We start from the raw sequence: 14332 nt of genomic DNA, 5'->3' as shown, positions 1-14332 counted from the left end.
TCCTGCACCTATTTTCTATGTTTCTATGACTACGGGGTCCTCTGGGAACATGGGGATTCCTGACTGCCTCTGACCACCCCATTAGTAATGCCACCTTTGTAAACAACTTCCTCACCGCTCCACAGCTATCTCGAGTCTTGTCTATTATTAAATGTGCGGCCCACACCCGCATGTCCGACCGGGTCACTACAGGCAATGTTTTAGCGGATAAGACAGCCAAAAGTGCGGTCGAACCCTTGGTAGTTGTAGTTCCCTCATGTTTCCTTCAAGCAACCTTCTGTGACTTAAGCAGAATGGATTTGCTAGACATGCGGGAGGTACGTACTTTTCAGGGGGATGCCTCTGAGGAGGAACGCAAACTGTGTCCCAGATAGGGTGCCAGAAAGACCCCGATATAGGTTTTTGGATCACCCCAGTGGGACAGGTTTGTGTTCCTGCACAGTTTTTACCAATATTGTACACATCCCGAAAAGGAAGGGAATGGTTGGTAACCTGTACCCTGTACACCGGGTACGTCTCCCTTGACAGGCGAACCTTTTTCACGTCTACAAGTTGATTTTATTGAATTGCCTAGAGTGCATTGCTATAGATACTGCATAGTTATTATAGACTTGTTTAATAGATGGATTGAAGCTGTTCCAACTACCAGTAATGCTGCTATGACTGTTGTGAAGGTATATTACAGGAAATGATTCCCAAGTACGGCCTGCCAGAGATGCTGAGCTCTGACAATGGCGCACACTTAGTGGCGAAAGTAAACAAAGGGGTTTGTAATAAACTAGCTATCAAGCAACAATTCCACTGTGTACACCACCCACAGGCCGCTGGCATAGTGGAGAGAGCCAATGGCACTCTGAAGAGTAAATTGGCCAAACTAACAGCGGAGACTGGACTCACTTGGTTGAAGCTGGCCCTAATCCACATGAGGGTTACCCCACAGGGGAAAACAGGGTTGTCACCAGCTGAAATCATTTATGGACGGCCCATGAGGACACCCTGGGGACCAAGACCTTGTCAACCATTGCTCCCAGAAAGTCTACCAGCAAAATTTGATATGCATACCCTAAGAGAAGAGATGGGTAAATACATATGCCAACTAACCAAAATTCTCCAAGCATTACATTCACAGGTACAACAGGCTTACAATGAAGAGAACTACCCCACAGAGAGGAGTGACTATCTCACCACAGAACCTGGGAATTTTGTCCTGATCAAGATCTGGGATTGAGGGAATCTCGGACCTCGGTGGAGGGGACCATATCAGGTGTTACTGACCACTCCCACAGCTGTGAAACTGAAGGGGCAATCTCGGTGGATACATCGAACAGACTACAAACGTGTTACTGAAGGAACTCTCGGACTAAAGGAAAATGTACTGGTTGATAGTGGTGTTCGTGATTATGTCTTTGAGAGGGCTCACCCCAGCATCTGGGGGCCCCCATGTTAACACCTTTCCGTCTCTGCGTCACACCTATGCCAAACAGGTGGAACTAGGGGCCTGCTGGGTTTGTGGTGAAATTCCCCAGCATGGTAAAACTATGATCCCAATGTCAGTAATGTTACATGCTTAAGGATATCTGTGTTTTTTGTGAGAATGCGGTAATGGTCTTTTGGAGGTCACCTGATGTGATTTTCCCGCCGATGTGAGGTCACATGTGCCCCGTGACGAAATAAGGGTTGACTCAGGTGACGCAGTGGGTTTTTGAGTTTGTGGATTTCCAGGTAGAACGTGTTGTGCCTCCGTTTCTGTTACGTGTTTGTTTTTGTGATGCAGTTTCATTTTTAAAACAGAAGGTGTGTTCTCTTACAAGAGATTGTATTTGAGCTGGGAATTTGAGGCTGGAAGTGCCAATTTACTCAATTCCGACAGTTTTGAAGGGAGAGTGAAGAATTCATCTAAGTGAAGGATCGAGAGAAGTCGGCATCGGTTGGCAGTTTAATAAAGAATCGACCTTATTGAGTCTTCATTGGAGAGAACCTGCATTGAGATAACTCTTGCAATAGCGTAATGAGTTCATGCACAAACGCTCTCTCTCTCTAAAAGGAATTTGAGGTCAGTTGACTTAAACTGTTTATTTTTGGCATCGGGAATCCTGTGGACAGAACCGGCAGTAAAGGTGCGTCGGTGAAGAAATCGTTCTCCAGAGAAGTCTCTCCCAATTGAATGTGTAAAACTGTTGGACTTTTGAAGTTATCGCTTTAAGAACTGTATCTGACTGTATCGCTTTAAGAACTGTTTTCAGCATTTAACACTTTAAGAACCAGAGCCGAGTGGAGTTGGTGATCAACTGCGTTCCTGTTAACCTCCGGTTAAAGTTTTCCTTTGTTTTTTCTTCCTTATCGTTTATACGTGTTTAATAAATGTTCGGTTGTTTTTATAAAACCTGTCTCGGTAAATATTCATTGTTGCCGGTTACGTAACAGTAATCCCACTCAGCCAGAGTGAGGAACTCTCAGCCTGGGCTTTCTCAAATAACACCCAGGGAAGTGAGGTGAGGAACTGTGGTCCAGTCAGAGATGACTGTGGTTGTCAGTGTTTTGAGGGATGGTATCTCTCAAACAGAACTTCCTATACTGGGAAACATGCATCCTGGCCATACTTGCAGGTGCCCAGCAGCGGAGAAGCTGAGACTGAGCGATTTTGGATGATCGCTTTTCTCTCCTATGGAGTAGCCAGGAATTCTCGAGAGATAATCAATTTGGCTACAACACTTGAGGAGCTGGCCACGATACTGCAGGGGCTCTGACAGAAACACAGGCCCAAGTAACAGAAATATCCACTGAAATGATTGCAATCTGGCAAACAGTCCCACAGAATCGTATGGCTTTAGATTTTATCCTAGCTGATAAAGGGGGAACCTGTGCTATTATTGACACAGAATGCTGCACCTATATTCCTGATGAGTCTACTAACAGTAGATCCCTCTCCGATCACACTGCCAAGGAGATTGACAGCATCAAGAAAGTAGGGCAGGATTTACACGGGTTCATTGAAGGGTCGAAATGGTGGTCTTTGAAGGTCTGTTCGGTAATATGTGGAGCATGATATTGCATTATGGCCTAATAGTTGTACATATCATTGTTAGAGTTACTGATGTCTGCTGTTTTTACCCACTGATAAGTCTGTGCTGTACTCAGCTGCTTTCTCTGTAATATATTACTGCTTTGTTGATGATGTAATGATGAAAAGGAGGGAGTGATAAAGTATGTAAAAGGGTTAACACTTCGTTAAACAATAGCAGCCTGTTTTTCTGAAAGAAACTGCTGATGATCAACAGATGTGCTGAGCCATGCTGAGCCATATTTCTTCTTCAGGGTAGCTAGCTGGGGTTTCAGGATGCTTATCTCCCTGTGCACTCATGTGTAGATATAGGACAGCTTCAGTCTGTTCTGTGTGTGAAAGCCATTATGACTATTTTGTAATTTGTCTTTAGGGGCTGTCATGTAGTAAATAACTTTGGCTCCAGCCTGTCTTGTGTGGGGGGTATCTGGACAGATATATCTCTGGTGCAAGGGGAATTGATACTCAGTTGGTGGATTGGGCAGGAACAGTCCTAGACTGAGTCAGCCCCAGGTGCTTGGAATAAAGAGTTTGTACTTAAACGGTCTCTGAGTGACTTTATCCGGATTCGACTTCCACAGAATAGGAGTGGTTTTAAAGGGCTGGGCTGCTGGAAGCACATTACCAGACCTGGAGTGATTGCAACTGGGTCTGACAGAGGCATAACTGGTTCTTCTGGGCACATTCAGTCTCACTCCAACTGCTTCCTACCTACTCTTGTACAGATATGTAATGTCTAAAGGACTAGTGTTTGAGCAAATGAGACTCACCAAACTTTCTCCTGACTGAATCACTGGAATCTCCGAGTAAGATGGGTTCTCTCCAGTTGATGCTCTCAATCCTCAGGCTGGTTCACTTGTTGCTGTTCTCTTGTCTTCAGTCGTGGTTTGCTTCTTTTTGGGGTTTTTCTTCCAATAAATCTCTCACCGCAGGTCTAACTTTAACATGTAATGAAGCACATTAACAATAAAAAGGAGAACCAAATATATCTGCTTCATGTTTCTAAGAACAAAATTCACTGAAATTTAAACGTTGAAGGCAAATATAATGATCTCAGTGAACAATCTTTTATTGTCCCTCACACGTCACAAAACGATATGTGATAAGAAGGAGCCATCAGTCAGTCATGGTAAGACATAAGACACAGGAACAGAATTTGGTGATTCAATCCATCTGGTCTGCCCCATCACTCAACCATGGCTGATTTTTATTCCAACACCATATTCCTGCCTTCCTCCTGTAACACTGAAGCTACTTAGCAATCATGAACATATTAATTTCTGTCATAAATATACCCAAATGGCAGCTTCAACCAACCTCTGCAGCAACAAATTCCACAGATCAGACATATTTTTGCTAAATTTTTTTTCTCATCTCAGTTTTTAAGGGAAGCATCTTTATCCTGAGACTCTGCTGTGAGATTACAGACTCTCTGTATAATGGAAACATCCTCTCCATGTCCAGTGTATCCAGGCTTTTCAGCATTCGGTAGGTTTACTTAACCATACATCCCCCCCCACCACCCCCACCGTCCCTCTGAACTCCATTGACCACAGGTCCAGAACCATCAAATGCTCCTCATACATAAAGCTGATCATTGCTGAAATGCCATGTGGTGATTGGTAAGTTCGTGACCTGAGGTGGAAGGAGCCAATTTCAGAAAAACTACCATTTTTCAATTATCTGAAACAGAAATACCGCAAGAGTTATTAACTCCAAACTTTCAGCATAATCACTCAAAGAGTTGAACTACACGTGCATGTAACGAGTGCTGTATAACTTTAGGCCTTCTAACTTAGGCCACGAACTTATCAATCACCCCTCTTACAGCTCCGGCACCTAAAAAAATTGCCACTGCACCCCTGCTCCGGCCGTCCGGTAGAATAGTGCTCCTTTCCCAATGCCCTAACCCAGATTTACACAACCATGAGGAAATCTTACTCACCGCCGCCCGGACGGCACACACCGGCAACTGCGCATGCGTTTAGCGGGAGGTTCTCCGCAGCACTTCCGGTGGCCGGAGGTCTGCTCATCCCACCAGTGGCCGGAGGTCCATGCAGCGCCACCAGCGGCTGGAGGTCCATGCAGCGCCACCAGTCGCCGGAGGTCCCTGCAGCGCCACCGGTGGCCGGAGATCATTCAGACAGACCTCCTCCGGCAGGCACTGCATAAGGAGGGCATTAAAGTGGGGGAAGCGTTTCCCTGAGCAAAGTTGGGATCCCCGGCATACGTGGCGTAAATGGAAGCAAACCTGTCAAAAAACTCGGGACCGTCCTCGTCTTTCCGAGGTTTACAATTCAATACTCTGATCAGATCCATTGGTTGGGACAAGGCCCTTCTCAGGGTGTCTCCAATGCGTTGGATCTGGTCCGGGCCCTGGGGGAAAGCGGCACTAAAAGCCGCCCAATCTGCATGGCCCCCTTGGGCCTAACGCCATTTCTCCTGTTCCACAGGATTAAGGGCCATGTAACAGAGGCAATAAAGGTCCTGGGGAGCAGCCTGATAGATTCGGATTACGCGTAGTAGGTGATCTATGAACCCTTCGGGATCGGTCTTTTTGTCGGGGGCCCCTTGCATTATCATGGTCATTTCCCGAGGCTTCCAAGGAGTGTATACCTCAATAGTTGGTCTCTGCTTATGCTGGCCTGCCTGGGGATTAGGTACAGTCCTAAGTGGGAATTGTCGGGTCACGGAGGCCAGTCATTCTCGTACTCATGATCAAAATTAGAGTTGGGGTCTGGATCATCAGGGTCCTGGGGATCCAGGGTGGGACCATGGCCCAACAGTCCGTCAGTTGGGCGAGCCACCGCGTTGCGCTTCGGCCGGGGCTTTGGGACTGGAAGCTGTGTGGTCCGCCAGTGAGTTCGGGTAGCAATATAGTCCGAAAATTGTGGGGTACCTGATCTGCCATCAGTAATAGTCCCGGGAAGTACGGAGGATGCCGGGACGGGGGCCGTCACGGGGGCTGATGTGGGGGAAGGAGAATAGGGGGTGGTTTCGAGACCTGACCTGAAGGATTTGGTAAACCGGGTGGGGGAGGGAGTGGGATTCCTGCAGGGGGCTGAAGGAATTATTACATCCTCATTGTCGGTTTCTTCGACGGTGTCAAATGAAATCTGCAGTCCTGACATATCCAAAGGTGCATCTTTCCCGGTTGATTTAATTTGTTGTTTATCAAATAATTCACATAAGGCCTTTACAACCACATATGGTCGGACCTGGCCCTGATCATCGGTAATAGGGATGTTTCGTTTTTTGGCATTTTCTTCCCAGGATGTCTGTCTGGAACGCTTATTTAATCTGTCCGCTACTTTTACCCACATTGTAATCAAATCTTTCCATTATTAAGAGCAATTTTGCTTCCAGACTTCAGTCTCTGTTTTTTTGCATTTGTCCATGTCCCAAGTTCCCCCCAACGGCCAATTTCCACCCCCACCACCAATCTTTTATTTAAGCGCGCACTAAGACGTCTTAGGTTCTTTTCTAGCTCCGGATTTTCCTTACACATCTTTCCGAGTGGGGTGGTAATGTCCCCCTTATCCACAGTCTGACCCATGTTTATCACTTTACTCCCAAATCCACTTCAAGGTCCTGACCTTCGCGTGGGAGATTTCTCCTCTTGACAACCGGTCTGAGGCTGGATGCAGTTTCAGTGAAATATCACCCGTCCCTCCCCGAATCTTTTACTGCAGTACTCGTGTGCGAGGCGACCCCAACTCGGTCAGTCGTAGAAAAGCGAGATTTCCACTAGTTCACAAGTGTACCTAAAACGTTGCTCCAGCATCCGGATGGACTGCAGGGGAGAGCCACTTCCCCTGTGTTTGGCCAAACGTCTGCTCTGCCCTGTGCTGATCAATTTAATCTACACGCCCCGTCCCCTCCTACGCCAATTAGAATGGTTACCAGCTTCAAAATGTAATAGGATATTGCCACTAACCCGCTGACCAATTTGCTGTAACACACTCAAAGAAAAATGTAATAGGTCACTACCAATGATCCGCTGCCCAATTTATTAGCACCGGCAGGCTTTAATACTCATAATACTTCATCGGGGATTCTAGCCCCTCACTGAGGTCCTGGACCTCCAAAACAAATCCTGCGTGTCGGCCCCTGGCCTCGGAGTCCCGGACTCCCTGTTACTCAGACACTATTTCACTGCGCGTCGGCCCCTGGTCTCGGAGTCCCTGTTTCTCAGACACTATTTCACTGCGCGTCGGCCCCTGGTCTCGGAGTCCCGGACTCCCTGTTTCTCAGACACTATTTCACTGCGTGTCGGCCCCTGGTCTCGGAGTCCCCGACTCCCTGTTTCTCAGACACTATTTCACTGCGTGTCGGCCCCTGGGCTCGGAGTCCCGGACTCCCTGTTTCTCAGACACTATTTCACTGCGTGTCGGCCCCTGGTCTCGGAGTCCCGGACTCCCTGTTTCTCAGACACTATTTCACTGCGTGTCGGCCCCTGGTCTCGGAGTCCCGGACTCCCTGTTTCTCAGACACTATTTCACTGCGTGTCGGCCCCTGGTCTCGGAGTCCCGGACTCCCTGTTTCTCAGACACTATTTCACTGCGGGTCGGCCCCTAGCCCCGGAGTCCCGGACTCCCGGTTTCTCAGACACTATTTCACTGCGTGTCGGCCCCTGGTCTCGGAGTCCCGACTCCCCGTTTCTCAGACACTATTTCACTGCGTGTCGGCCCCTGGTCTCGGAGTCCCGGACTCCCTGTTTCTCAGACACTATTTCACTGCGTGTCGGCCCCTGGTCTCGGAGTCCGGGACTCCCTGTTTCTCAGACACTGTTTCACTGCGTGTCGGCCCCTGGTCTCGGAGTCCCGGACTCCCTGTTTCTCAGACACTGTTTCACTGCGTGTCGGCCCCTGGGCTCGGAGTCCCGACTCCCCGTTTCTCAGACACTATTTCACTGCGTGTCGGCCCCTGGTCTCGGAGTCCCGGACTCCCTGTTTCTCAGACACTATTTCACTGCGTGTCGGCCCCTGGTCTCGGAGTCCCGGACTCCCTGTTTCTCAGACACTATTTCACTGCGTGTCGGCCCCTGGTCTCGGAGTCCCGGACTCCCTGTTTCTCAGACACTATTTCACTGCGTGTCGGCCCCTGGTCTCGGAGTCCCGGACTCCCTGTTTCTCAGACACTATTTCACTGCGTGTCGGCCCCTGGTCTCGGAGTCCCGGACTCCCCGTTTCTCAGACACTATTTCACTGCGTGTCGGCCCCTGGTCTCGGAGTCCCGGACTCCCTGTTTCTCAGACACTATTTCACTGCGTGTCGGCCCCTGGTCTTGGAGTCCCGGACTCCCTGTTTCTCAGACACTATTTCACTGCGTGTCGGCCCCTGGTCTCGGAGTCCGGGACTCCCTGTTTCTCAGACACTATTTCACTGCGTGTCGGCCCCTGGTCTCGGAGTCCCGGACTCCCTGTTTCTCAGACACTGTTTCACTGCGTGTCGGCCCCTGGGCTCGGAGTCCCGACTCCCCGTTTCTCAGACACTATTTCACTGCGTGTCGGCCCCTGGTCTCGGAGTCCCGGACTCCCTGTTTCTCAGACACTATTTCACTGCGTGTCGGCCCCTGGTCTCGGAGTCCCGGACTCCCTGTTTCTCAGACACTATTTCACTACGTGTCGGCCCCTGGTCTCGGAGTCCCGGACTCCCTGTTTCTCAGACACTATTTCACTGCGTGTCGGCCCCTGGTCTCGGAGTCCCGGACTCCCTGTTTCTCAGACACTATTTCACTGCGTGTCGGCCCCTGGTCTCGGAGTCCCGGACTCCCCGTTTCTCAGACACTATTTCACTGCGTGTCGGCCCCTGGTCTCGGAGTCCCGGACTCCCTGTTTCTCAGACACTATTTCACTGCGTGTCGGCCCCTGGTCTCGGAGTCCCGGACTCCCTGTTTCTCAGACACTATTTCTCATACAGATTCTCATACAGAAATCCGTCAACGTTAAAACCACTTCCCCTCGTGGCCTCTACCGACTGTGGTCCGTGGAGTCCGCTGAGCAGCTCAGCAGGAACCCTGAGGGGAACAAGCAACCAAAGGAGACCGTGAGAGGACCGGGGGAAAGTCACCCCGTGGGCCCGCCCGTCTCAGCGGCGTCCAGTGGATCGCTAGTTCACTAACACCAGGGCCGCTGGAGGCTCCCGTTGGGACTCCTGGCTGGCTCGCCAAGTTGTCCTTATCAATTCACCATTCACTCAGAGACCACGATCAATTCTTTATTCAACCTGATCCGAGCAGAGGTAACCACCATACGCTTCTACAGCGTCTGGCAGTCAGCTCTGCCCAGCACGAGTACAAGGTTACATTTATATCCAAAAGAAAGGTTTCAGTCAGCAGCTGTTTCCCCTGTCCACGCTTATGACGGTTTAGTGGTCAGCAATTTCATCAGGGTCACAACAGCTTCAGGTGCAGAGGTACAGGTCAGTCAGCGCTTCTGTTCTGAGAGATGAGCATGCAGTTGCAACACCCTAACCGTGCCCGGTTCTGTTGTCTAGTTCCTGCCCCTGCTATATTTTCCAGGTCACATACACCATTTAACCCTTCCTATCCCATACTCCAACCCCCTTTTCACTTACACAAAGAAGGTTGAAAAGTTTGTCTGGACCGAGCCTTGTCAGGATGCATTTGATCGATTGAAAGTTATTATTTGAGATTAGGCCAATCAATGTAGGGTCGTCAGTGAATTTAATTAGCAGATTGGATCTGTGGGTGGCTACACAAGTCATGGGTGCACAGAGAGTAAAGGAGGGGGCAAGGAGACAACCCTGTGGGGTATGTGTGCTGAGGGTCAGAGAGACAGAGGTGAGGGAGCCCACTCTTACCACCTGCCGGCGATCTGACAGGAAGTCCAGGATCCAGCTACACAAGGCAGGGTGAGGGCCGAGGTCTCCGAGCTTCTTGTCGATACTTCACGCCTTCTTATGGCTACTGCTCTGCCCATGACTGCAAGGAACTGCAGAGAACTTTGGAGAGCGGAGAACATCAGAGAAACAAGCCTCCCCTCCGTGGACTCTTCCTACACTTCCCCTGCCTCGGAAAAGCAGGACATGTACTCAAAGATCCTCACAACCCGGACATTCTTGCTGCAAACCCGCTCCCCCATCGGGAAAGAGATACAAAAGCCTTAAAGCGCGAACCACCAGGCTCAAGGACGGCTTCCTGTCTGCGGTTATAAGCCAAATGAATGATAAAATGGGCTCGACCTCATAATGTAAATCAACGTGACCCTGTACCATATGTTTATCTGCACTGCACTTTCTCTGCAGCCATAATGCTTTGTTACAGTTATTGTTTTGTCGTATATCAGCTCAATGTACTGTAGTAATGTATCGATCTGTGTGGATGGTACGTCAGGCAAGAATTTCACTGTAGCTCAGTACGTGATGATAACAAACAAATTCCCATTTTAATTGTGTGGAAATATTAGACAGACTGAGCTTCTGCTCTGGAACCACAGAAGGAAACTTAACTGTTGTAATTTCTGAGGAATGCAGATAAATGGAAAAGGCTTCAATCTCGCTTTACGATCTGCGGTAACTGGGATCAGGTGACCGGTGTGGGTCTCCCATATCAATATCAGAATCAGGTTTAATAGCACCAGCATATATCATGAAATTCATTGTCTCTGCAGCAGCAGTAGAACCTAATTCATAACAATAGATTTTAACAATTGTGATTTAAAATAAGAACATGCATATTAAATAGTTAAATTATGTAAGTAGTACAACATAAAAATAAACTATTTTAATTGTGTGGAACTATTTGACTGACTGGGTTGTTGTATTGCAAATTCTGGAGTGAAGCTTAACTAAACTACACATTTATGAGACGCTCAGATAAATAGATAAATGAGCTAAATTCTCACATAAATGGGTCATAGATCCAGAAACATTGGCTGCACTTCAGCAGGTAAAAACAGTGGAATGAAACATGCTGAAAATATTGCGGATAAAAACATATTGTCCACCCACGACGAGAGGACGTGACAGATCTGGATCTCACTGCCTTGTCTGAATGGGCAGAAGATGAAGCTACACGGACACGTTGAGCAGTGACCGGCAGATGCTGCAGATCTGCGGGGAAATGTGAACAGGAAACGGGATCAGGTGACGGGTGGAGGGTCTCCCACCTGAACAGGTGACTCTGCTCCTCGCCCCTCACCCGCTGCCCGACCCATCCGCTGCATTTCCCACATTATTATATATATATACACCAGATATATTGTTACCTTTTCCCTCCATATCTTCCCTGTCCCTTTCCCTCCACCTCCAGGTCACAGAGTCAGGGGTTCGATTCCCATCCTGATCCAACACACAATTCAGACCAAAAAAGGAAATGTGCAGGTTTCATTTAAATCAGACCATGTTTATAACCACTGATTTCTATTCACATTCCTCTGGCCTCACTGGACTGCAACACTGAGAAACAGCAGGAGGTGGCCATTCAGCCCCTCGGACCATCAACAAGATGGCTGCTGCTCTCCCATCTCAGCCACATGTTTCTGCCTGATCCTCATTTCCTCGATCCCTTCAGTCTCCACACATCTGCCGGCCTCTGTTTAATGTGAGGATGATCACTGAGTCTTCACCGCCCTCTGTGGTGGGGATTTACGGACATTCACCACCTTCGGAGTGGAGACATTTCCCCTCATCTCAGTCCCAGACAGTCCACCCCCTTTTTCAGAGACTGGGATCCCTGGTTCAACCGGTAATGATGTTGTGCATTTCAATGTGTTCACCCCTCGGTCCTCGATTCTCTAAATGAAAGGGTTATCACATTTGATCTTTCTTCATATGATGACCACACCACTCCAGGGATCAGTCTGGTGAATCTTCATTGCACTCTCTATAACAAATACTCTCTAACTCTTTGTTAATCCTCTATGGAATTAATTTCCATCTTGTGCAGCCCCGTGTTGCCCCAACCACTCACCTCCCACCCCTGTCACTATTTCCACCTTCCCACCTCCCCCTCACCTGGATCCACCTCTCACTCCCCAGCTCTTGCCCCATCCCCACCCCTCACCTCTTTTCTCGGACTATTTCCCGTCCACTCTCAGTCCAGAGGGAGGGTCTCGGCCCGAAATGTTGACGGTCCATTTCCCTCCACAGATGCTGCCCGACCCACTGAGTTCCTCCGGCAGTTTGTTCTTTGGTCTGTATAACCCGTGTTAGTGTGGGGAGCGGGATTTTACACCATATTCCCGGTACAATCTCAACAAAACACAAATAATTGTCACTTTGCCCGGACCATTGGCCCCGCTTGCAGGGCAACAGTCTGCCGGTGTTTGCCCCCCAATGTGGTGAATCGCCACCACCGTGGGCTCAGACATTTCCACAGATGAGCCCCTCCTGTCCCCACCGGGACAAACATCCTGTCCGCCCCCTCTCTCACCGTCTTCATCCTCTCCCTCCCCGGGGAACCGGCATCAAACCGACGGGCCGAGCGGTCTCCTCCTACCTCTCAGCGATACATCAGACTCCGGCCGCAGGAGACGCTTCACAAACGCCCCAACTTCCCTCGGAGGGAAATGGAAATAAATCAGAAAGCGGACATTTACTTTGGGATTTGCTCCGCTCTCATGAGGAGTGTGACACTCGGACAGGCGACGGGGTCAGTGGGGGTAACGCCCTCTCTGCCAGTCCGCCTCCGCGACTGGTTGTAACCAATGATTGACATCACTTCGCACCAATGGGAATAGCGCAGCTCCTGCATCCTCTGTTGACAGCGGTGGGGAAGGGGCTCGTCACGTGATTAGTAGCCCAGCCGTTAAACCGATAAAGCTCGAGCTCTCCAGCGCGTGGGTGACGTAAGACACCGCCCACGTGAGGGCAGATGCCGGTGTGGGGAGCCCATGTGTGACGTCAGGCGCGTGGGTGCGTCTGTGTGACGTCACCTGTGGGGGAGCGCTCTTATTCAAAACCACCTCAATGGACATTTCTTATGATTTCAGTGGGACAACAACATTAATCACGGGTTTCATCACTGAATCCAGTGTTGTGAGATGTAAACTCCCCTGTTATGTGTCCGGCTGTGCCGTGTTGTTGGTGGAGTGGGCAGCGTGGTGTTTGTCTCGATTCGGGTCACAACACCAGAATTGCCAGCGGGGTCCACACACAGTGTATTAGTGACCAGAAAACCTCCCGTCCCTGCAGTCTTTGTCTCCTGGTAAACTCAACACCCTGACAATGTGGATCATAGATACCCCTTCCTCTCAGGGTCAGGGAATCACTCAGACAGTGATCAAAGAGAGGAATTATATTTATTGGTCATTAAAGTTCACCCAGATTCGTTTGGACGGATTTGATGTGAGTTCGGGGGTCACAGTGAAAGGGCCGGACGGCCGAACTCCCCCCGTTGTCCAAACATCCTTCCAGGTGAGGCGACCCTTCACCTGTGAATCTTCCGGGGTCGCCCGTTGTGTCCGCTGCTCCCGATGCGGCTCCTCTACACCGGTGACACCGGCTCCTCCGCAGTTGTGCGGGGTCGGGTTGTTTTTTCGGGGGGATCGATGTTATTTTTCCCATTTGTGGGAGGGGTGGGTTTTGGGGGTTGATGATCGGGATGCCGTTCCTTTTTATGCGGGGGTGGGATGGGAGTTTGATGTTTCTCTCTGAACGACTTTCATGTTCTTTGTTCCATGGCTCACTGGAGAAGAAAAAAAAAACTCAGAGCTGTTTATGGATATCTGCTTTGATAATTAATTAACCTTTGAACTATCTGCTCCGAGCGGGACTTCCCGGTGTCCAAACATTTTCATTCCGATTCCCATTTCCTTTGCGACGTGTCAACCCATCGCCTCCTCTTCTGCCAAGATGAGGCCACTCTCAGGGTCCAGGATCAGCGCCTCATATTCCGTCTGGGTACCCTCCAACCTGATGGCATGAATATCGATTTCTCCTTCCGATGAACAAATCTCCCCCTCACCTCTCCCTCCCACTCCCTCTCTTCCTCTCTGACTTTTCACGTCCACTCACCTGCTGAACACTTCTCTCTGGATCCACTGCTCCATCCCTTTCTCCTATTCTCCACTCTCCTCTCCTATTAGATTCTATTTTCTTCTGCTCTTGAGCTTTCCCACCAACCTGGCTTCACCTATCACCTTCCAGCTCGGCATTTCCTCGCCCGCCCCGATTTTATTCAGATATTTCCCTCATTCCATCTCAGTCCTCAGTTCAACTGGAAACGTCGACTGTTGATTCTTTTCGATAGTTGCTGCCCGGCTCGCTGAGTTCCGCCAGCATTTTGTTTGTGTTGCTCTGGATTTCC

The 14332-nt window shown here is 49.5% G+C and overlaps 1 long non-coding RNA gene across 1 annotated transcript in view; it reads right to left on the bottom strand.

The window, feature by feature from the left end:
* The window catches only part of LOC140193755 (uncharacterized), a 50576-nt gene extending 45547 nt beyond the window's left edge, over window positions 1-5029 (bottom strand). The window contains exons 1-2 of the long non-coding RNA XR_011884931.1: window positions 5007-5029; window positions 3832-3999 (exon numbers count right to left, since the gene is read on the bottom strand). This is a non-coding gene — a long non-coding RNA (uncharacterized lncRNA). The remainder of the gene's footprint in view (window positions 1-3831; window positions 4000-5006) is intronic.
* Window positions 5030-14332: the final 9303 nt, after the last annotated feature.

The sequence above is a fragment of the Mobula birostris genome, unplaced genomic scaffold (genome assembly GCF_030028105.1).
Source record: "Mobula birostris isolate sMobBir1 unplaced genomic scaffold, sMobBir1.hap1 scaffold_807, whole genome shotgun sequence".
NCBI lineage: Eukaryota > Metazoa > Chordata > Chondrichthyes > Myliobatiformes > Myliobatidae > Mobula > Mobula birostris.
This window is presented reverse-complemented; position numbering and strand designations above follow the sequence as displayed.